Source organism: Sus scrofa, chromosome 12, assembly GCF_000003025.6.
Source record: "Sus scrofa isolate TJ Tabasco breed Duroc chromosome 12, Sscrofa11.1, whole genome shotgun sequence".
Taxonomy (NCBI): domain Eukaryota; kingdom Metazoa; phylum Chordata; class Mammalia; order Artiodactyla; family Suidae; genus Sus; species Sus scrofa.
Genome location: NC_010454.4, coordinates 45,560,214 through 45,585,315, shown reverse-complemented (window position 1 = coordinate 45,585,315; position 25,102 = coordinate 45,560,214). Strand labels below are relative to the sequence as shown.

General features: G+C 43.2%; 1 long non-coding RNA gene across 1 annotated transcript in view; it reads right to left on the bottom strand.

Moving 5' to 3' along the window:
* LOC102161554 overlaps positions 1–25,102 on the bottom strand; it is a 43,754-nt gene that overhangs the window by 7,733 nt on the left and 10,919 nt on the right. The window contains exon 2 of the long non-coding RNA XR_002337284.1: positions 16,667–16,775. This is a non-coding gene — a long non-coding RNA (uncharacterized LOC102161554). The remainder of the gene's footprint in view (positions 1–16,666; positions 16,776–25,102) is intronic.

Sequence of the window (25,102 nt, the reverse complement as noted above, 5' to 3'; positions counted from 1 at the left end):
GGTTGAGCTTTTTAAGAATGGCGTTATTAACTATTTTTTTCTCTCTTTTCAATAGGCTATGTTAAGTCCCCAAACTCCCAAACCCGGCTTTGACAACTCCTACCGTATTGCCCAACCACATACCCTTACTGCTGAGGACATACATGAAAACAGAGGTTTCCCCCATCACCACCACTGGACCCAACAGTCTGCTTTGGAATTGGATAATGCACTGAGAAAGCTAGCCCTCCACTCACATCATTCCTCCTTTGAATGATAGGAGGAGCTTAGGATTGAGAAACTTTGGTTCCTGGGGCAGGAACATGCCAGCTGTGAAAAGCCCACAGTTGTAAATTGTTAGATGGTGACTGCCTGTGAAACCTGTCAAGATTCCTGACAGCTCAGCTGAGTACGTAATTATCAGTTGCAAAGAGAGACAGGAAAAACGTGTTGTCAGAGAGCGCCTTGGTCAGAAAGAATGAGGTACAGTGTCTTGGCCTCGTCATCAGCCTCCTTCTTGTTTCAACCAGAGCAAAGCACATTAGTATAATTGACATTACACATGTTTATTATCTGGAACAAAGGAGCCATGTCAAACCACAGGCCTGTGTCAGCTGAGTCTTTGCTAATCACATAAATTGAACAGTGGCATTTGACCTGATTGTACAAATACTTCCGGTATTCTCAGTGCTAAGGAAAATACCAAACCTCACTTAAGGTTTCTCCTGGAATTTACACAAACTTCAACCAATCCTCCTTTTCTGAAGTGAAGAGGAGCAGTGATCCTTTGTTCTGGTGAAGCCCAGAGAGGGATAATAACTTACCTATTAGCAACCCAGTTTATCAACCCTGCTGCAACAGCAACGTGAGGAAACCAGCAACCTCCAGCAAGAATCTCTACATTGGAGGAAAGCAATATTAGCATATTCACATGCTACTTTCTACAAAGACTTTGTACTTTCTACAAAGTCTTGGTCCTCTAGTCTTGCTGAAACACTTACATGTGGAGTTCCTGTCGTGGCGCAGTGGTTAATGAATCCAACTAGGAACCATGAGGTTGCGGGCTTGGTCCCTGCCCTTGCTCAGTGGGTTAACGATCTGGTGTTGCCGAGAGCTGTGGTGTAGGTTGCAGACGCGGCTCAGATCCCGCATTGCTGTGGCTCTGGTGTAGGCCGGTGGCTCCAGCTCCGATTGGACCCCTAGCCTGGGAACCTCCATATGCCGCGGGAGTGGCCCAAAGAAATAGAAAAAGCCAAAAAAAAACCATTTACATATACTTCCCACTTGCCTTTCTTTCTTCAGTTGCAGCAGCAGCACCTGAGCATGGATGCTAACTTTCTCAATAGGAATTTTTTTTTTTTCAGATCCTTGAAAATCAGGGACCTGATATTTATAGCAGCAGGAGATAGGAGGAAAGTGAGTTAACATTTACTGGGCATGCCTATTGTGTTCTAGATACTATGTTTTACCTCTGTCTAACCTATAAATGAACTGGTAAAGTAGATGCTGTTATACACATCCTGAGATGCCATATCTGGAGCTCAGGCTGGTTAGGTAAATTGCTCAAGATGACACAGCTAGTAAATGGAGGAGCAGATTTTTAAAATGTACTTGTTTATTTATTTCCTAGGACAGGGCTTAGAACCCACTTCTTTCTGGCTCCAAAGTCTATGCTTATTGTAATACATTATGCTCCTCCAGTAGAAGAGAAGAAATTAAAGGGACACCCAAGAGATAAAGCTGATAAATGCACTTATAGTGTATTCAATTTAATTTTTTTTGGTCTTTTTAGGGCCCCAACCAAGGCATATGTAGGTTCCCAGGCTAGGGGTTGAATAGGAATTGTAGCTACCAGCCTACGCCACAGCCACAGCAACTCGGAATCCAAGCCATGTCTGCAACCTACACCACAGCTCACAGCAACACAGGATCCTTAACCTACTGAGAGAGGCCAGGGATTGAACCTGCATCCTCATGGATACTAGTCAGATTCGTTTTTGCTGAGCTATGACAGGAAATCCACATTTAATTTTCTTATACATGTATCGATTACAATTCTCTGGCTAAATAGAAGACATTCAACAAAATACTCCATCAGATACAAAGATGCTAGAGAAAGACAACCCACAGAATGGGAGAAAATATTTGCAAATGAATCAACGGGCAAGGGATTAATCTCCAAAATTTATAAACACTTTCTGCAGCTCAATACCAAAAAAACAAACAACCCCATCAAAAAATGGGCAGAAGATCTAAACAGACAGTTCTCCAAAGAAGGCATATGGATGGTCAAAAAACACATGAAAAGATGTTCAACATCACTCATTATTAGAGAAATGCAAATCAAAACCACTCTGAGGTACCACCTTACACCAGCCAGAATGGCCATCATCCAAAAGTCTACAAACAATAAGTGCTGGAGAGGGGGTGGAGAAAAAGGAACCCTATTACACTGTTGGTGGGATTGTAAATTGGTGCAACCACTGTGGAAACCAGTACAGAGATCCCTCAGAAAACTAAACAGAGAACTACCATTTGACCCAGCAATCCCACTCCTGGGCATCTACCCAGTGAAAAACAAGACTCACAAAGACACATGTACTTCAATGTTCATTGCAGCACTATTTTCAAGACATGGAAACAACTTAAATGTCCATCGACAGAGGAGTGGATCCAGAAGATGTGGTACATATACACAATGGAATATTACTCAGCCATTAAAAGGAAAGAAAACACATGAAAAGATGTTCAACATTACTAATTATTAGAGAAATGCAAATCAAAACTACTATGAGTTACCACCCTAGGCCGGCTGGAATGGCCATCATCAAAAGGTCTACAAACAGGGAGTTCCCGTAGTGGTGCAGTGGGAATGAATCTGACTAGGAACCATGAGGTTGCAGATTCGATCCCTGGCCTCGATCAGTGGGTTAAGGATCTGGCGTTGCCATGAGCTGTGGTGTAGGTTGCAGACATGGCTCAGATCTGGCATTGCTGTGGCTGTGGTGTAGGCTGGCAGCTACAGCTCTGATTGGACCCCTAGCCTGGGAACTTCCATATGCCTCGGGTATGGCCCTAAAAAGACAAAAAAGAAAAAAAAAGAAAAGATACATGTACTCCAAGGTCCATTGCAGTACTATATACAATAGCCAAAACATGGAAACAACCTAAATGTCCATCGACAGAGGAGTGGATCAAGAAGATGTGGTATGGAATATTACTCAGCCATTAAAAGGAATGAAATACTGGCATTTTTAGCAACATGGATGGACCTAGAAATTATCATGCTAAGTGAAGTCAGTCAGACAGTGAGACACCAACATCAAATGCTATCACTTACATGTGGAAGCTAAAAAAAGGACACAAAGAACTTCTTTGCAGAATAGATACTGATTCACAGACTTCGGAAAACTTATGGTTTCCAAATGAGACAGGTTGGGGGGTGGGGGGAGGCACTGAGGGTTTGGGATGGAAATGCTGTAAAATTTGGTTGTGATGATTGTTGTACACCTATAAATGTAATAAAATTCATTAAGTAATTAAAAAATAAAAAAATAAAATGAACTGTGAGACTAAGACAACATCAAAAAACAAACAAAAACAAAAACAAAAAAACAAAGATGCTAGAGAGAATAGAGAACAGGGAAGGAAAAGCAGTGGATGAGAAGAAAGAAAGACCAGGAAGGGAAAATGCCTGAAAACATAACGGGTAGCAGAAAACTGAGGCCTTCCACCAAGATCCAAAGAACAGAGCAAAAGCTGATATTCCTTTTTTGTTTCATTCACCATTTATTTCCTATAAAAGGATTAGCAGGATGGGCTCAGTGGGAAAGGAGGCCCCTGTGGGATCCTGTTACCAGCCATCTGTGTTCTGTTCTTTACTTTTGAACAAGACGGCTCCAAAACTCTGAACTGGAGAGGGAGTTGGAGCTGCATACAGATCAGCAGAGCTGTTGCTAACAGCTCTGACGCCTGCAGGATGACTCAACCATCGGTGCCTGGCAGAGTCAGCTGTGGTCCCCTGGAGCCTCCTACTCTCAGGAGAAAATCAGAGATGTGGGAAAGCGGTTTGGGGAAAGGGTCCAGATCCTTCATTTTGGGTAGAAGTTCAGTCTGGAAGGATAGGTAGGAGCACCTTCATTTAAGAGTAACATATGGGGGGGGGATTAAAGGTGACAGTGACGAAAGCACAATCCTTTGTACATTTAAGCTGCTCTGTCAAAGGAATATACTGTCTGGAGGATGGCAGTCAGCAAAAGCCATATGGCTGTGTCACCAGGAATTCACCCCAAATGCAAATCGTACTCACTTCCAGAGTAAATTTTACTCAGGTATAGGCATCTCCTGCGGTTCCCTCACTTTCTGATGGAACCCAAAGACTCTCCCTGTTCTTAGACAGCACCAGCACTAAATATTAATTTAGAACATTCTCATGCTGAATAGTTGCTACTGTCAGACCTCTCCCCTGGTTACTCACTCAGATGTCTGAGATACAGGCATTTAGGAGGAAGTTACTTGCGTATCTTGCCAGGAGGCATCTGGATTTACCCTATACCAGTACATACACATCCTGCTCCACTACCACCCCAAACAACGACAGACTTCCTCAAAGAGTTTTCCTTTCCATTGGCTCCTTACCACTCACCAGTAAATAGCCCCCGAAGTTTGGCTTCCTGTTGTCATGGTAACGCAAAGGAACCAGTTGAAGCTGCCAATATAGGCATCTGCAAGAGCTCCCTATACTCAGACTCCTTTAAAAACAATAGCATAATGTGGAATCACCACTCTATCTACCCTCCCCACCCCACAATACACATCCTCAATTGTAGGTTTTATGGAGACTCAGTTCTCAGAATAGCAATAGCTGAAAAAGTGGCTGTTTTGCCCCAGATGTTTTGCCCCAGGAGACTCAGTTCTCAGAATAGCAATAGCTGAAAAAGTGGCTGTTTTGCCCCAGATGATGCACTCACGGCATATGGAGGTTCCCAGGCTAGGGGTCGAATCAGAGCTATAGCTGCTGGCCTACATCACAGCCACAGCAACTGGGTATCTGAGCCATGTCTGCGACCTACACCACAGCTCATGGCAACGCCAGATCCTTAACCCACTGATCGAGGCCAGGGATCGAACCCACAACCTCATGGTTCCTAGTTGGATTCATTTCAACTGTGCCACAATAGGAACTCCTAGGTTTCTATATTACTTTTTTTTTTTTTTTTTAGTGTGTGTGTATATATATATATTTTTTTTTTTTTTGCTTTTTTTTTTTTTGCTTTTTAGGGCTGCACTCACGGCATATGGAGGTTCCCAGGCTAGGGGTCCAATCGGAGCTGTAGCCACCGGCCTACACCGGAGCCACAGGAACTCGGGATCCAAGCCTCGTCTGCAACCTACACCACAGCTCACGGCAACGTCGGATCATTAACCCAGTGAGCAAGGGCAGGGATCGAACCCGCAACCTCATGGTTCCTAGTCGGATTCATTAACCACTGCGCCACGACGGGAACTCCATGGTTTCTATATTCTAAAACAATTCTTTCTTTAGACACTAGCCTAAAATCTGACCAACCTACCAAGTGTTTACATCTCTAAGGGTTCATGGAGTTTAAAAAATACATCTGGGACTTCCCTAGTGGCTCAGCAGGTTAAGGATCCTGAGTTATCACTGCTGTGGCTCGGGATCGAGGGTTTGATCCACAGGTACAGCCAAAAAAGGGAAAAAAAATCTCTATTGCCCTTTATTTACACTTCATTTTTCTGTGCCTTTAGGAAGAATCTGGGTATCTGGTATTTCAGCGCTAAAACTAACTACTGGCTAGTTTCCCACAAAGGACGAGGGGACTCCTGATATGCTCGTATAATACACGTGAAAGTGCTTTGTACCCTGAAGAAGAGTGTTCCAATATTCGTTTTAATTACTATTCCCTGTCCACATTCCTCTTTAGTTTATGGCCATATTACATAGGATTCTGGTGCCAAACTTCCTGTTTTGAATTACCTCTCTACCCTTTACTTCTGGCAAGGCTTTCTTTGTCCTTCACTTTCCCCATCTGAGAAATGGAGAAAAATAGTACTCCCTTCAGAGGACTTTCATGAGGATTAAATAAATTAAAATATGTAGAGTACTTTGATAAATATTTGGTTTTATTTTATTGATTTTTTTTTCTTTTTGCTTTTTTTTAGAGCCGAAGGTGCAGCATATGGAAGTTCCCAGGCTAGGGGTCAAATCAGAGCTACACCTGCCGGCCTACACCGCAGCCACAGCAATGACAGATCCGAGCAGCATCTGTGACCTACACTACAGCTCACAGCAATGCCAGATCCTTAACCCACTGAGCGAGGCCAGGGATAGAACCCACGTCCTCATGGATACTGGTCAGTTAGTTTCCACAGCACCACAACAGGAACTCCTTTTTTTTTTTTTTTCCTTTTTTGGCTGCCCTGTGGCATGTGGAGTTCCTGGGCCAGGGATCAGATCCAAGCTAGTTTCAACCTAAGCCACAGCTGCAGCAACACCAGATCCTTAACCCACTGTGCAGGGCTGGTGATGGACCTGCATCCCAGCGCTCCCAAAACACCACTGATCCCATTGCACCACAGCGGAACTGCAGCATTTGGTTTTATATATCAAGTATGCCTCTGGACAGAGTATGGTGCTGAGAAACACAGACAAGGTACCCTGTCTTCAAAGAATTCAAAGGCTGATATCCACATAGTAGAGACAGAAAAACCAATAATTACAGATAATGTAACAAGTACTTCTCTAAATGGAGAGAGAGAACAGAGAAAAGGGCCAGAAATTCAGGCTTGAAGGGTGCCTGGGTTTTCCTAAAACGGAAATGGCTTCTCTGGTACTCTGGGTTACAAAGAATAACTCACTCCTTTTAGCTCAAAAATGTTATTTTATTTAAAGATATGTCACAAGAAACCCAGGAAAACTAATAACTCAGAAGGGCAAGAAACAGCATTTTAGGTTTTTTCATCCTGATGCTCAATCATTAACATGACTTAGCTGTTCTTCCGGCAGGGCCGTTTTTACCAAATGGTTCCTTAACTTCTGCTTTGTATTTCTGTTCTCTACCCTATAGTTTCTTTTTTTCTTTCTTTCTATCTTTTTCTTTTTTTTGTCCACTGCCCCACTGTATATGACATTCCCACACCAGTGATCAGATCTGAGCTGCAGTTGCGACCTACCCAGCAGTTGTGGCAATGCCAGATCCTTAACCTGTGTCAAGCCAGGGATCAAACCTGCGTCCCAGCGCTTTCAAGACACTGCCAATCCATTGTGCCACAGTGGAAACTCCTACCCCATAGTTTCTCTATTGTCATAGCTATAGTTTGCCTTGGCCCTTCATAACTCTGAGTTTATCTCATGGCTTTTCTTCATACATTATTTTTGCTCTTGTTCCTGTCATTAATAGCCACAGTCTCTCCTTTTCAGAACTTATTTTTATTTTCTGCTTTTTAGGGCCACACCTGTGGCATATGGAAGTTTCCAGGCTAGCGGTCAAATCAGAGCTGCAGCTGCAGGCCTATGCCACAACCACAGCAACACTAGATCGGAGCTGCATCTGCAACCTGTGCTGCAGCTGGCGACAACATTGGATCCTTAATCCACTGAGAGAGGTTAGGGATCGAACCTGCATCCTCACGGACACTACATTGGGTTCTTAATCCACTGAGCCACAACAGGAATTCCTTGACCTAGTCCTCTTTTGTGCCAGGTAAGTGGTAAGTTGCTGGCCAGGTTCTGTTGTCCACTATTGGATCAGATGCCAATTCTGGTCTAGTCAGTTAAGGCCAAAGTACCTCTATGAACTGTACACGAACTATGGCCACCTAGGGCTGCCTCTTCAACAGAGGCTGAAGGTGGGGAAGATTCCCTTGGAAAGGAAATATGGATGTAGCCATCATGACGTTCTGTTTAGAATAGAAAAGAGAAATGACATACACAAAGAGTATAGAAAAGAGAAATTGCAGTGGGGCGAGAGCTGATTCAACACGTTTAGTTATTGAGGCATTGCTAAATGTCACTGTGCCAGGAGTGGATAACAAATGCCATGATAAGTGGTATACCAGGTGCTATGGGAACTCATTACAGGGTCACCTGAACCAGATGGGGGATGCCAAGAAAGTCTTCTTAGGAGTTATCTTGAGGCACCGTGGGTTAAGGATCCAGTGTCATCACTGCAGTACTGTTGCTTGGGTTAGTCCCTGGCCAGGAACTTCCACAGGCGGTGGGCATGGCCAAAAAAGGAAAAAAAGAAGAAAAGAAAAGAGGGAGTTCCCATTGTGGCGGAGAGGAAATGAATCCGGCTAGTATCCATGAAGATGCAGGTTCGATCCCTGGCCTCGCTCAGTGGGTCTGGGATCCAGCGCTGCCTCAGACTGTGATGTATTTGGCAGTCACAGATCCTGAGTTGCTATTGCTGTGGTGTAGGCCACCAGCTGTAACTCTGATTCAACCCCTAGCCTGGGAACTTCCATATACCCCAGGTGCGGCCCTAAAAAGCAAAAAAGAAAGAAAGGAGAAGAAAAGAAAAGAAAGCTTTCTTAGAGAAAGTAAACTCTACATTGGGACCAGATAGAGGAAGGGGAATAAAAAGAGCATAGCACATTCTAGGATCTGAAAGCAGCTTAATGAGGCTGCCAGAAAATGAGAGGGGATAGTAAGGTACAAGCAGCAACTACATTATTCAGGACCTAATAACTGTACTTACCATTTATCAACACAGAACTGACACTGTGCTGGGCATTTAATATTTACATATTGGCTTATTTAGTCCTCCCAACAACCCTATGAATTATTATTAGGAATAATTAGGAATAATTATTGTTTACATTTTTTAGAGGAGGAAACCAGGACTTGGTGAGATTTAGTAACTTTCTTATGATCACTTAACTAGCAACTGCCCAGACTGCTAAATTATACTTTGTGGCTGTATTAAGGATTACCATTTTTTATTTTAAGAGCAATAGGAAGGACTTCCTGTCATGGCTCAGTGGTTAACGAATCCAACTAGGAACCATGAGGTTGCAGGTTCAATCCCTGGCCTTGCTCAGTGGGTTAAGGATTCAGCATTGCCGTAAGCTGTGGTGTAGGTCGAAGACACGGCTCAGATCTGGTGTTGCTGTGGCTCTGGCGTAGGCTGGCGGCTACAGCTCCGATTAGACCCCTGGCCTGGGAACCTTCATGTGCCATGGATGCAGCCCTACAAAAGACAGAAAGACAAAAAACAAAACAAAACAAAAAAGAGTACATATGGAGTTCCCGTCGTGGTGCAGTGGTTAACGAATCCGACTAGGAACCATGAGGTTGCGGGTTCGGTCCCTGGCCTTGCTCAGTGGGTTAACGATCCGGCATTGCCGTGAGCTGTGGTGTAGGTTGCAGACGCGGTTCAGATCCCGCGTTCCTGTGGCTCCGGTGTAGGCGGGTGGCTACAGCTCCGATTCGACCCCTAGCCTGGGAACCTCCATATGCCATGGGAGCGGCCCAAGAAATGGCAAGAAGACAAAAAAAAAAAAAAAAAAAAAAAAATACACATGCACAATGGAATATTAATCAACCATTAAAAGGAATGAAATACTGGCATTTTTAGCAACATGGATGGACCTAGAAATTATCATGCTAAGTGAAGTCAGCCATACAATGAGACACCAACATTAATGCTTTCACTGACATGTGGAATCTGAAAAAAGGACAGACTGAATTTCTTTGTAGAACAGATGCTGACTCACAGACATTGAAAAACTTATGGTCTCTGGAGGAGACAGTTTTGGGGGTGGGGGGATGTGCTTGGGTTGTGGGATGGAAATCCTGTGAAATTGGATTGTTGTGATCATTATACAACTACAGATGTGATAAATTCATCTGAGTAATAAATTTAAAAAAAGGCAAAAAAACAAAACAAAAAGCAATAGGAAGCCCTTGAAGGATTTTTTTTCTTTTTTGGCCACACCTGCAGCATATGGAAGTTCCTTGGCCAGGGACTGAATCTGAGCTGCATCTGTGATCTGCACCACAGGATCAAATCCACACCTTCCCGGAGACAACCCTAGATCCTTAACCCGCGGTGCCATAGTGGGAACTCCCACCCTTGAAGGATTTTAAACAAATTTGTCCTTCAGAAAGATCACTCTGGTTGCAGAGTATAGAACAGATTCTAGGGAATAAAGGGGGACGCAGGGAGGCCCTTTGGGTTCCTATTGCAGACCAAGTGAGAGGTAGAGAGCTGGACCAAGGTGGTAACGGTGAAAAGAATGTATCCATTCTTTTATTACTCTGGTCAATACACATTTAATAAGCTCCCACTAAGAGTACCAGGCACCAGGGATGTAAAGATGAACAAGGTAGATGGGGTCCTGCCCTCACAAAGTTTAAGAGAATAGAGAGAGAAGTAGTAGAATTGAATGTGAGAGGGATGGAAAAGAGGAAGTCTGGGATGACCTATTGTCTTGTAGTGGCTTTATCACCCTCAACCTTTCCACTTCACTACTTCCCCTAAGGTTGTGCATGCTCAGGTCCAGAGCAAGGGGCTAACAGTTAAGAAAGACCAAAGACATTTAAGAAAGGGTTTTGTATGCCATTCTCATCAGCTCAGACTTTATTCTGGAGACTTTAGGGAGCCATTGAAAATGTGTAAGCAGGGAAATGGCTTGACCAGATAAGCATGTTAGCAAGATCAAGATTTATCCTTTCTGAAATTTACAGTTCCTGCAGATTGTACAGCCAGTGAGTGATAAAGCTCAAATTTTCTTTTCATATTCTGCCCTCTAGTGGCAAGAGTAAAAATAGCAGGTTCCAACTCGTCAGCTACAAGGAGCAGCCTACTTTGATTTGCCCGGGATGTCACCGCTCTTGTCCTGTTGTTGAGACAGTTTTCAGCAGAGACCATCCATTTATTCCAGGATTCCCCCGGCTCAATGGACACAGCTCTGGCTCAAATTATAGAAAGCCTTATGCTGAGCACACTCACCAGCCTGGTTTCCAACCTCCCACCCCCACCTCCACACTCTTCCTCTCTTCAATGCCCTTGCAATGGCAGATCTCTCAGGAGGCAGCCCTAAGGAGGCAGCCCTAAGGAGGCAGCAAAAGCGAACACTGCTGCCCTCAGGTGGAGACCTAGTGAAGTGCGCATTGCATTTTTCCTGGAACTACTCCCTCTCGGGCAGTCAATTCTTTAAACTTGGTATCTTACTGAGTTTCTGCTTCATTTACAACCGAGTTGTAAAGAGATAGTGCCCCCTTCTACTCTAGGACTCAAATTAAAGGAAGCAATGTGGAGGAGGAAAACGCTCCGTGAATTCAGCATTGTCATCATCACAATTACCAGTTAACTGACTCAGGAGAACAACTTTTCAAAGGCTCGAAAATAGAGAGTAGAGTAGAAATAGGCTAGTCTCCTCAAAGACATATCCTGTTTTCCTTGAAAAGAGTTGTTACCTTTCTCTCAAAACTTAATTCTTGTCCCTCTGCCCCAGGTTCCCTGTGCTTCTAAGATGGAGTTCTGATAATGTCTGTCTTAATGAAAGTCATATCCAAGTCTATGGATCTTGGAATTAAATACTGGAATCGCTTCTCAAAAATCCAGATTGATTCAACATCCTCTGGCAATGTTCCTTTGACGTTCTCGCCAATGCTAATGAACTTGGGCCACACTCTCCTCCAATCACTGACTCAGCACTTAAGGGCAAAGAGACCTTTTAAATCTCATCTCAGCTAAGACACTCCTTTACCTACTAAAAGGGTGATTTTGTGAACTAAACACTGGTGCTGTTTTTCTGATGGAGCACCCACAAGTATTCCAGAATTTCTTTTAAAGCAGAGCCTTTAAGATTTCTGACCGACAGAACCCTCCCCCGTTCAAGCCCTCTATTCACCCAGGAATTTTCGATGGAAATACTACTGCTGGCTAGAGTGGAGCAGCATACCAGTGCTGCTGAGAGCTGAGTGGCCGTTGCCATGGGGGCAAGAGTGTTTGTATAGAGCTGCTATACAAGGTAGTCAGCTTGGGGGCTGCTTCGATTCAGAAGATTCTAGAACTGAGCCAGCACTCTCATTTTACAGATGAGGAAATTGAGGCCCAAAGACTCAGTTCAATGACTTATCCAGGGTCCTAGGGCAAGTTAGAGACAGCGTTGTGCTCTTTGCAATAACACCTCACCCTTTACATTAGAGCACTCATGCTGGTTGAGTAGGTGCTCCTCCACCCATTTCCACTAATGTCACGGTGCTAGAACAGCACCGCCAGTTCCAGATAGAAATGCCAGGAAATGCAGAACTGGCAACAATGGGCATGTAAATATCTTTGCATATGTTTGCATCGAATTACATGTGCACACCAGTGGGTGACTGAGCTAGCTAGGTATTTGTATAGCTCTCTGAGTCCTGGAATTCCTTAAACCTCAGTTTCCTCACACATGAAATTCAGATAAGAAATAGTACCTTACCTCAAAGGATTAAATGAGATAAGGTCTTTAAAGCACTTACACACAGTAGCTGGCATATAATAAGTGTTGGATATTATTCTATTCCCATTATGTCTTTCAACAATGGACCGTGTCAGGGATTTCTTTTAAGGCACTGAGTTAAATGCTTCAATTTTTTTCATTTAATTTTCACAATAATCCTTTGAAGTAGGCTCTTTCATTTTCTACGTAGCGCTGATGAAAAAACTAGGCCTAGAGAGGTTGAGTAACTTGCATAACGTCACAGGGCTAGGAAGTGGCTGAGAAAGAACCAAAACCAGGTCTGTCTAATATTAATGCCCTCAATCTTAATAATTAGGTTATACTGTCTCTCCTATAGGAAAGCGGAAGATCAACTGATCTCTTCTAGTGTTTCTGAGTTTGTTTCCTAAAACTCTAAATCCAGATACATTAGATGCATATTCCAAGTGGAATGGGCTGGCTCATCCATATAAATACATTTTAATTAAACCCCACTGAAACTGTAAGCAAAGAATTTGTTTTCACTCCCCTTTAATTATAGTTCTTTATAGAGACCCTATTTAGCAATTTTGTACGAGACAATTTCCCAATGACTGAACGCCATTTTATTCAATATCCTATTGTTTCAAAACTCCTAGTTGGTCCTGGTGAGACCTATATAAAAAATGCCAATCTAATTAAAATCATGTTCCCAAATGTTTGAGATCTGCTTATTTAGTAGGCCGTCTAGTCTTAAAAGTCTCTTTGGGTGTAAGAGACAGAATTTAAATATCTTTCTTTAATAGATAGTCTCCCATTCTTATTAAAAATACCAGTTTTTGAAGTTCCCGTCGTGGCATGGCAGAAGCGAATCCGACTAGGAACCATGAGGTTTCAGGTTTGATCCCTGGCCTTGATCAGTGGGTTAAGGATCTGGTGTTGCCATGAGCTGTGGTGTAGGTCACAGACCTGGCTTGGATCTGGCTTTGCTGCAGCTCCATTGTAGGCTGGCAGCAATAGCTCTGATGAGCCCCCTAACCTGGGAACCTCCATATGCCACGGGTACGGCTCTAAAAAGACAAAAGACAAAAAACAAAACAAAACAAAAAAGTTTTAGGATTTTCCAGAGTCTAACCCAAACTTCCCTTGTGGTCGCACCATTCAGCTTCTATCAGATCAATTCCAGTCAGAATCTAGTTGTTCTTGGCTCTTCCCCTTTTCTGCTCTTTCTTTTCTCCACCAGTGGTTTCATTCACTCCTACAGTTTCAACTACCCCTGCTAGTTAGAGAACTACCACATCAATCTTATTCATTCAATAAATATTTGTTAACTTTTTTTTTGGTCTTTTTAGGGCCTCACCCTCAGCGCATGGAAGCCTAAGCCATAGGCTGCTGGCCTACACTACTGCCTATCACAGCCACAGAAACACCAGATCTGAGTGAGTTGCGTCTGCGACTTACATGGCAACACCTGATTCTTAACCCACCGAGCGGGGCCAAGGATCAAACTCATGTCCTCATGGATACCAGCCACATTCGCTACTGCTGAGCCACAGTGGAAACTCCCAATATTCGTTAACTCCTGCTGTGTGCTGCAACCTGGATCTCACTGGTCCAGCCCAGTTGTTTGTGGAATATCTTCAACAGGATTACTTGAGATTTTTGACAGCTCTGTAAAAGTAGCTCTGGGCAAGAAAACGCCTTGGTTTCTCTGCTCTCCAGTCTTGGCACCACCTCTCAGAGCTGCCTTATCCTTGCGTTAGCTGTCCACAGTCTGTGGAAATCTCTATACTGATTCTACAAATCTCCTTATCTCAGTCCCACTTAGAACTGTGCTAGAAATAACGAATATATATCACCCCAAGGTCAAGAAAACCTACATCTACATCATCACCTTCTTCACCAAACCACTCTGTGCTCTTGATGTCTTTCAGTGTTTCATTTGATAGAAGCAGTATTCCTCTAAAAATTTCCCTAGGCCTCCTGATTGCTCTGACACAGTCCATTCCCTGTTTAGTCCATGTCCAGTTAAGTTATTCCCTTGCTTAAAACTAGTCTATGAATTCCCAGTGCTCTAAGAATATAATTGAAAGTCATTACTGGGGCCTGGAAGAAACCCTGACCACCCTGGCCTCTGCCTACATATCTCCTCTCACTTCATGCCACTCTCTCCTGCTGTGCTGCAGCCACAAGGGGCTCCTTTCAATTTCTGGAACATGCAAAACTCTCTCTTGCCATAGGCTTTAGCGAAAGCTCTCTTCCCTCTGCTTTTTTTTTTTTTTTTTTTTTTTTTTTTTTTTTTTTTTTTGGCTACACCCATGGCATATGGAAGTTCCCAGGCCAAATCTGAGCTACAGCTGCAATCTACACCACAGCTGTGGCAACACTGGATCCTTAACCCACTGTGCCGGGCCAGGGATCAAACCTGCACCATCGCCACACTGCCACAGAGAAAATGCCGGGTCCTTAACTGCTGCACCACAGCGGGAACTCCCCTCTGCTCTTGTCTTGATCTATTTCTTATCCTTTTGAGTCTTGGTCTGAGGTTATGTCCTTTCTTCAACCTGGCCATCATCCATAACCATACCTTGTTGATACCATTTGTTCCTTCATAACATTTATCTCAACAATGTTATATATTTTAAGAATATTCCTATTTGTTGTCTGCCTCCCCCAGTAAATTGGAGGCTACATGAGGGCAGGGACCATGTCCACTCAGTTCATCAATGTATATCCTGCATTTAACACATTGCCTGGCACACAGTAAGTGCTTGTAAATGGTAGCTTCTGTCTTTTTTTTTTTTTTTTTTTTTTAGGGTCACAGCAGCATCATATGGAAATTACCAGGCTAGAGGTTGAATCAGAGCTGCAGCTGCTAGCCTACACCACAGCCACACAACTCAGGATCGGAGCTGTATCGGCAACCTACACTTAACTCATGGCAGTGTCGGATACTTAAACCACTGTGCAAGGCTAGGGATTGAACCTGCATACTCATGGATACTAGTTGGTTCTTAACCCACCTAGCCACAATGGGAACTCCTGCAGCATCTGTCTTTATTCCTAGTGAACTTCCTTTTTGACTCTGTAAAATGGCTGTTGCAAAGGTTTACCACTCTCTCAAAACTACATCTTCCAGGAGTTCCCTTATGGCTGAGCAGGTTAAGGATCCAGCATTGTCACTGCTATGGCTATAGTTACAGCTGTGGCTCAGGTTCACTCCCTAGCCTGGGAACTTCCACATGCCACAGGTGTGTGTCCCCCCCCCCAAATAAATTAAAAAACAAACAAACAGGTTTTTGTTCAGTTCATGGCTCAGTGGTTAAAGAACCCAACTAGGAACCATGAGGTTGCGGGTTCCATCCCTGGCCTCGCTTAGTGGGTTAAGGATTCGGTGTTGCTGTGAGCTGTGGTGTAGATCGCAGACATGGCTCGGATCTGGCGTGGCTGTGGCTGTGGTGTAGGCCGGCAGGTGTAGCTCCGATTCAGCCCCTAGCCTGGGAACCTCCATATGCTGTGGGTGTGGCCCTATAAAGCAAATTAAAAAAATTAAAAAAAAACAAAAACAAAACCAAAAAACTACGTTTTCCAATCTCCATATACTCAAAAATATGACCAGAAATTATCATCCTATTCTCATTTTCCATAACATCCTTAAATGCCTCACATTCGAGTGCCACTAGACCATTCAATGTTCCATCACACTGCAGCCCATGGTTCACATTCTTTCTCTGCAGAAATACCCTCTCTACCCACTCCCATCCCTTGTTATCATCTTGTTCTTAAAGCTTGGTGCAGATGGAATGTTCGCTCTCCAATTTTTCCTAATAACCTATAATGAACTGCTCCCTTATAAGCATTCTTAAAACCATTCACAATAATTTTATGTAAAAGTTTCCACTTTTTTTTGAGTTTTCTTGTGGCTCACTGGGTTATGAATCCAGTGTTGTCACTGCAGTGGCTTGGGTCACTGCTGTGGTGTGGGTTCGCTCTCTGACCCGGGAACTTTCACATGCCATGGGCATGGCCAAATAAAAAACGTTCCACTTTTTTATCTGTGTTATTTGTGTAGGTCTCTTATCCTAGAGGGTCATTTCTTTAGGGGTTAAGTATTTGTTTCCTTCTTTAAATCTCTACTACCCAGCACAGCTCTGATGCCTGGCATATAGTCAACACATAATAATCAAATTAATAAATCCAGAGCAGAACACCTCTAAGAGAAATGCAAATCATGTGCTAAAAACTAGTAGTAAGATACCTGATAGGACTCTGAGAAAAGGCAAGTGCTGTGTCAACCATGGCTCAGATATATCTCTTCTTCAGAAGCCACAGAAATCCTCAAAGAAGTTTCTCTTTGGATTTTCTTCCTATATGGAAAAACAAAGAAATTCAGGAATGAAGTGAATGTTGGGTGAAATCAGGGCTGCTTGGGCTGGCCATTAGGTCTTTAAGAAGTTGGGTACTCATTCCTTAGGAAAAATGTGAATGCTGTTTCTTTCTAACTCTCCTTTACTCTCTAATGAAGAACTGGGCCTACCCCCAGATATTCTGATTTAATTGGTCTAGCATATAGATACATACATTGATTTTTTTTTCTTTTTTTTTTTTTTTTTTTTTTTTTTTTTTAATATTTATTTATTTATTTATTTATTTTTGCCTTTGTCTTTTTGTCTTTTGTCGTTGTTGTTGTTGTTGCTATTTCTTGGGCCGCGCCCGAGGCATATGGAGGTTCCCAGGCTAGGGGTTGAATCGGAACTGTAGCCACCGGCCTACGCCAGAGGCACAGCAACGCGGGATCCGAGCCGCGTCTGCAACCTACACCACAGCTCACGGCAACGCCGGATCATTAACCCACTGAGCAAGGGCAGGGACCGAACCCGCAACCTCATGGTTCCTAGTCGGATTCGTTAACCACTGCGCCACGACGGGAACTCCTGATTTTTTTTTCTTTTTCTTTTTTCTTTTTTGGCCATGCCTATGGCATGTGGAAGTTCCTGGGCCAGGGATCGAACCTGCACCATGGTTTCAACCTGGGCCACAGCTGCAGCAATGCAAATCCTTAACCCACTGTGCCACAAGGGAACTTCGAACATTAATTTTTTTTTTTTGTCTTTTTATCTTTTCTAGGGCTGCACCTGCGCCATATGGAGGTTCCCAGGCCAGGGGTCTAATCGGAGCTGTAGCACCGACCTACGCCACAGCCACAGCAACACAGGATCCGAGCTGCATCTTCGACCTACACCACAGCTCACGGCAACGCTGGATCCTGAACCCACTGAGCAAGTCCAGGGATCGAACCCGAAACCTCATGGTTCCTAGTCAGATTTGTTAAACACTGAGCCACGATGGGAACTCCAAACACTGATAATTTTAACAGGCTCCCTCGATGATTCAATGTGCAGCCAAGATGGAAAACCAATTCCTAGAATGGTGTTATAGTCTGAATGTTGGTGTCCTTCTCAAAATTCATATGTGAATTCAAAATTCATATGCTCTAACCTCCAAAGGATGGTATTTGGAAGTGGGGTTTTGGGGAGGTAATTAAATTTAGGTTAAGTCATGAGGGTGGAGCCCCATTGGTGGGATTCGTATCCTTATAAGAAGAGGAAGAGGAGTTCCTGTCCTGGTGCAGTGGGTTAAGAATCTGACTGCAGGGAGTTTCTGTTCTGGCTCATCAGTAACAAACTTGACTAGTATCCATGAGAATGCAGGTTTGATCCACGGTCTTGCTCAGTGGGTTAAGGAATTGGTGTTGCCCTGATCTTCGGTATATAGGTCAAAGACAGGACTTGGATCCTGCGTAGCTGTGGCACAGGCCATCAGCTACAGCTCCAATTCGACCCCTAGGCTAGGAACTTCCATATGCTGTGGATGCAGCCCTAAAAAGACCAAAAAAAAAAAAAAAAAAAAAAAAAAGAATCTGACTGCTTCAGAGGCACGGGTTCGATCCCTGGCCCCGAACCTCCATATACTGCAGGTATGGCCATAAATTTTTTTTTTTTCCTAGGGCTGCACCCACGGCATATGGAGGTTCCCAGGCTAGGGGTCTAATTGGAGCTGTAGCTGCAGGCCTACACCCCAGCCACAGCAACTCTGAATCCAAGCTGAGTCTGTGACCTACACCACAGCTCACAGCAATGCAGGTTCCTTAACCCACTGAGCGAGGCCAGGGATCGAACCTGAAACCTCACGGTTCCTAGTCGGGTTCGCTAACCACTGCACCATGATGGGAACGCCAAAAAAAAAATTTTTTTTTTTTTTTTTTGTCTTTTTGCCATTTCTTGGGCCGCTCCCATGGCACGTGGAGTTTCCCAGGCTAGGGGTCAAATCAGAGCTGTAGCTGCCAGCCTACACCAGAGCCACAGCAACTCAGGATCCAAGCCGCGTCTGCGACCTACACCACAGCTTATGGCAACGCCAGATCATTAACCCACTGAGCAAGGGCAGGGATCGAACCCACAACCTCATGGTTCCTAGTCGGATTCGTTAACCACTGTGCCATGACGGGAACTCCAAAAAATCTTTTTTAATTAAAAAAAAAAAAATAGGAAGAAACCAGAGTTTTCTCTTGAACCCCATGTAAGGATACAGTAGGAAGACAGCCATCCATAAGCCAGGAAAAGAGCCCTTGCCAAGAACCCAGCCACGCTGACAGCCTGATCTTAGATGTCCCAACCTCCAGAATTGTGAGAAATCAAAGTTTGTTGTTTAAGCCATCCAGTCTCCGTATTTTGTTATAACAGCCCAAGCAGGCTAAGACATTGACAATCCATTGGTTTTTCAGATGGATGTAATGCAGAGCAGTGATTCAACAATAATCATTATCATATAGAGCACTTTGGCATAACACTGGGCACATGGAAAATGCTCCATAAATGTTAGCTCGTAGTGGTAGCAGGAGCAGCAGCAGCGGTAGCTTTATCATCACCATCACCAAACAGATAACCAGGGGTTGTTGCTTACTTTACTTCCTTAACTTTCAATTAAAAAATTAAAGGTGGATAATTTTTCTGATAAAGAGATTATGATGTAGGAGATTTAAGTGGTTTGACCAAGGTTTCAGAGTCGGGACTGAAATTCTGTCCTTTGTCACGCCAGGTTAAGGGCAAGAGAAACAGCTTCCTGTTTAGAGTCACTCAGAATAACAATTCCCAACATTAATATTACTGTTGGTGCTTACTTTGTTTCCTTGGCCGTCATCCACTTTTGTTTTCCAGATGAAGTCCTCCAAGAAAGGCTTAAATAAAAGTCAGTACGGTCTAGAACCAAATACGAGTGAGCAGAATTTTTGGACCTAAAACCCTAATGGCTTCACTTTGGAACAATTCACTTTATCTACAATACCAAGCCTCCAGCTTTTAGGCTGTCCTCCAGGCTTAAGACTTGAAGAGGTCAGTTTGGAAAAGACGGCCTTTTCCTTGAGATTCATTTCTTATCTAGTATTCATGCCCTTCTAACCTTGCTGATTTCTCCAACTGTTCATTTCCTCAAAACCCCATGGATACTGCCTGGAAATGGTTCCACAGAGGGGAAAGGTGGCGCGAAGTGCGACTGTTGCCATTATCTCAACATCCCTAGGCACTCAGGGGTCAGGTCAGTCCAGGACAATTTTATGCCTTGTTTATTCGACTGAGTCCAAAATAGGATCAGATTTTTGACAGTCTGACTTCCTTGATATGAGACAAAAACCCAGAGAGGGGCCAGATTCCTATGAGGAAGCTCCACATTTCACTGGGCTAATATTCCTTTTTTTTTTTTTTTTTTTTTTTGGCCTTTCCTAGGGCCGCTCCCGCGGCATATGGAGGTTCCCAGGCTAGGGGTCGAATCGGAGCTGTAGCCGCCGGCCTACGCCAGAGCCACAGCAATGCCAGATCCTTAACCCACTGAGCAAGGGCAGGGACCGAACCCGCAACCTCATGGTTCCTAGTCGGATTCGTTAACCACTGAGCCACGACAGGAACTCCTAATATTCCTTCTTAAAGGACCAAAATCATCACTTTTGTGAAATCATGATCATATTTTCCTCTGTGGTCCCACATTGGATCTACCATTATTGTAGCTCTTATCATTGCATTAGAATTATTTGATTGCCTGTCTCTTCCCTTCATCTTGCTATGAACAAATAGAAGGATTATATCTTATTTATCTCTATTAATCTGTCTAAAATAGCAATTACACAGTAGCTGAGGCATTGGAGATGCTATGTAAATAACGGTTAAACAAATTGATGCATAACTGGATAGTAGGCCTTTGGGTCTCATTTAAGCCTGAAGTGATGACACAATTGCAGAAGATGTACTTTTGCATTATTTGGGTCTATTTGCATTATTATCTGTGCGTCATGCTAGATGATTAACTAGATGATAAATTTTATTTTGCTCTAGTCATCTTGGTATCTTTCACAACATCAATTTTCAAGAAATTAAAAACAAAACAAAACAAAACCTGGCCTGGAGGTTCCCTGGTGGCACAAGTAGATTAAGGATCTGGTGTTGTGACTGTAGCAGCCCTGGTTGCTATTGTGGCTCAAATTCAATCCCTGGCCCGGGTATTTCCACATGCTGTGAGAGTGGCAAAAAAAGAGGAGGAAGAAGAAATATATGTTGATTTATTCCACTCAAAAATTGAATTGTTTTAATTGGGAAAAAGTCCATCCATAAATTTAATGAACATTTACTGAATTCTTGCTATATGCAAAATATGATGGGAAATAGAGTGTATAAAAAGTTGGGCCTGGAGCTCCCGTTGTGGTGCAGTGGTTAACGAATCCGACTAGGAACCATGAGGTTGCTGGTTCGGTCCCTGCCCTTGCTCAGTGGGTTAAGGATCCGGCGTTGCCATGAGCTGTGGTGTAGGTTGCAGATGCGGCTCGGATCCCGTGTTGCTGTGGCTCTGGCGTAGGCCAGTGGCTACAGCTCCGATTAGACCCCTGGCCTGGGAACCTCCATATGCCACAGGAGCGGCCCCAGAAAAGCCAAAAAGCCAAAAAGCCAAAAAAAAAAAAAAAAAAAAAAGTTGGGCCAGGATTAGCCTTTTTTTTTTTTTTTGCTTTTTAGGCCCGAACCCGTGGCATATGGACGTTCCCAGGTTAGGGGTTGACTCGGAGATGCAGTTGCCGGCCCACACCACAGCCACAGCAATGTGGGATCCGAGCCATGTCTGCAACCTACCCACCACAGCTCAGGGCAACATGGGATCCTTAACCCACTGAGCGAGGCCAGGGATCAAACCCAAAACCTCATGGTTACTAGTCAGATTCGTTTCTACTGTGCCACAACCGGAACTCTGGATTAGTCTTATGGGAATGCAAATCTGGAACCAGATTTTTAAAAATTATAATTTGGGATTATAAAATAACAGGGCATTTTAGGTTAAAGGAAGACTACCTAAAGCAGAGAGACAAGAATGAACATGGCATATCTGGGAGACATTAACTTTGTAGCCATGGATTCTCACCAAAGATATATGAATGGTTAACGAGTGCAAGAAAAGATACTCAACATTATTAGTCATTAAGGATATGCCAATTAAAACCACAATGAGATACCACTTTGTACCCACTAGGATGATTATAATCAAGAAGGTGGACAATGCCAAGTGTTGAGGAGGATGTGGAAAAATTGGAACATTCATACACCATTTGTGGGAATATAAAATCATACAGCCACTTTAGAAATAATGCGAGAGTTTCTTAAAATGTTTAACATATACAACCACTATGGAAAACAGTACGGAGGTACCTCAGAAAACTAAATACAGAACTACCCTATGACCCAGCAATCCCACTTTTGGGCATATATCTAGACAAAACTTTCACTGAAAAATATGCATGCACCTCTGTGTTCATCACAGCGCTATTCACAATAGCCAAGACATGGAAACAACCTAAATGTCCATTGACAGATGAATAGATTAAGAAGAGGTGGTATATATACACAATGGAATACTACTCAGCCATAAAAAAGAACAAAATAGAAGTTTCCATCGTGGCTCAGCAGTGAGCGAACCCGATTAACATCCATGTGGATGTGGGTTTGATCCCTGCCCTCACTCAGGGGGTTAAAGATCCGGCGTTGCGATGAGCTGTGGTGTGGGTCGAAGATGCGGCTCGGATACAGCATTGCTGTGGCTCTGGTGTAGGCCAGATTGGACCCCTAGCCTGGGAACCTCCATATGCCATGGGTGCAGCCCTAAAAAAAAGACAAAAAAAAAGACAAAAGAAAACAAAAAACAAAAAACAAAATAATGCCATTTGCAGCAACATGAATGGAATTAGAGGCTCTCATACTAACTGAAGTTAAGTCAGAAAGAGACAAATACCGTATGATATCACATATATGTGGAATCTAATATATACACAAATGAACCTCTCTACAGAAAAGAAACAAATTCATGACTTGGAGAACAGCCTTGTGGTTGCCAAGGGGGAGGGGGAGGGAGTGGGATGGACTGAGAGTTTGGGGTTAGTAGATGCAAACTGTTGCATTTGGAGTGGATAAAGCAATGAGATCCTGCTGTATAGCACGGGGAACTACACCTAGTCACTTGTGATGGAACATGATGGAGGATAATGTGGGAAAAAGAAGATATAAATATATGTATGACTGGGTCACTTTGCTGTACAGCAGGAACGGACAGAACATTGTAAATCAACTATAATGGAAAAAATAAAAATTTTATAATAAACAATATTGAACATAAACTTACTGGATGAGTCAGAAATTTCACTCCAAAGAACCACCCAAAAGAAATGACAATATATATGTCTGCTCAGAGATTAGGTACATGAATGTTCATAACAGCATTATTCATAACAGCCCCAAAGCAGAAATCATCTAAATGTACATCAGCTGGTGGATAAGTACAAAACAAAACATGGTACTATCCAGCAATAAGAAGGAATGAACTCCTAATATGCTATATGACACGGATGAACTTCAAACATCATGCTAAGTGAAAAAGGCCAGACACATAAGATTCCATTTATGCAATGCAGGATTCCATTTACATGTGTTCCATAAAAGGCAACTCCATAGAGACAGAAAGCTGATGAGTAGTTGTCTGGAGCTAGGAGTGAGAGCAGGAATTGACTCCAAATGACCACAATGAGGGAAATATTCTAAAATTAGATTGTGGGGATGGGTGTACAACTCAAGCAATTTACTAAAGAATCACTGAATTACATACTTACAAGTTAATTCTATAATATGTAAATTATACTTCAATAGAGCTGTGGGGCAAAAACGACACAGGTCTAAAACAAATCCAAGTCTCATTTAGCTATGAGACTTGGACAAGTTATTTTAGCTCTGCAAACCTCTGTAAAATAGAGATGATGAAAATAGTTCTGTAGCTGCCCAATGAAGACCCAATAAAACTCGTAGCACATAGTAATTACTCAGTTAATGTTAGTTCTTGTTATTACTAGTGCAATCAGGAAATGGTGAGGAGATCAGCCTGACAGGATGAACACATGGCCCATATAGGGAACACGAACACTAGGGTGCAATAAGTCAGGTGGGACTAGTTGGTAGAGACCATGGTTATTTGAATTTCTTTTCAAAAGATGCAAGGAGGTTTAGAGGGAAGAGATCTCAAGTCCCAAGAAGGAAAGGAATTAACAGTGCGGCTTTTGAGGAGATAAAACAAAGAGACAGGAGGAAATTAAAATACAAAAGGAAAAAGCGGACAGGCAAATAATGAGGGGGAAAGATAGGAAATGATCACTAATTGGATGAGTAGTGCTATACTGAGAACCCTTCCCTTTACTAAATTGTATTTATTTCTCTCATTCAACAAAATGTACAAATCAGAGATAATAAGAGTACCTACTAAACAGAGCTGTCAAGAATTAAAGTGGTTAAGGAGTTCCCATCGTGGCACAGTGGTTAGCAAATCCGACTAGGAACCATGAGGTTGCGGGTTCGGTCCCTGCCCTTGCTCAGTGGGTTAACGATCCGGCGTTGCCGTGAGCTGTGGTGTAGGTTGCAGACGCGGTTCAGATCCCGCATTGCTGTGGCTCTGGCGTAGGCCGGTGGCTACAGCTCCGATTCGACCCCTAGCCTGGGAACCTCCATATGCCACGCAAGCGGCCCAAGAAATAGCAACAACAACAACAACAGCAAAAAGACAAAAGACAAAAAAAAAAAAAAAAAAAAAGAATTAAAGTGGTTAAATCTTGTAAAGCCCAGTTCATAAAGGCGCTTTGTATATCATATTAGGAAATGGAATTGGATTTGAGGTTCCTAGAGTCGTTTTCAACCCATTAATAGTTAGGCTGAGTAGATAACTGGTGACTCAGAACTGTGGTAATCCAAGTTCTTATCAGAAATGTATTCTAGAACTCACTGCCATGCCATTATTTTCAAAAGCTTAACTGAGAAAAATAATCCTTGTGGAGAATATGCAATCAGTTCATCTATTTCTTTTTAAAAGTCTGAGGTTTTAACCATTTTGAGGTCTTGGATCTCTCTATAGGTTAATGAAAGTTCTAGAGCGGCAGTTCTCAAACCAAAAAGTCTTAAAAATTAATGAGCTTTGGGACTCCCCTGTGGCGCAGCAGGTTAAGGATCCAGTGTTGTCACTGCAGTGGCTTGGGTCACTGCTCTATTGCTGGTTCAGTCCCTGGCCAAGGAACCTCCACATGCCACGGATGCGGCCAAAAAAAATTAATGAGTTTTTATGTGGGTTATAT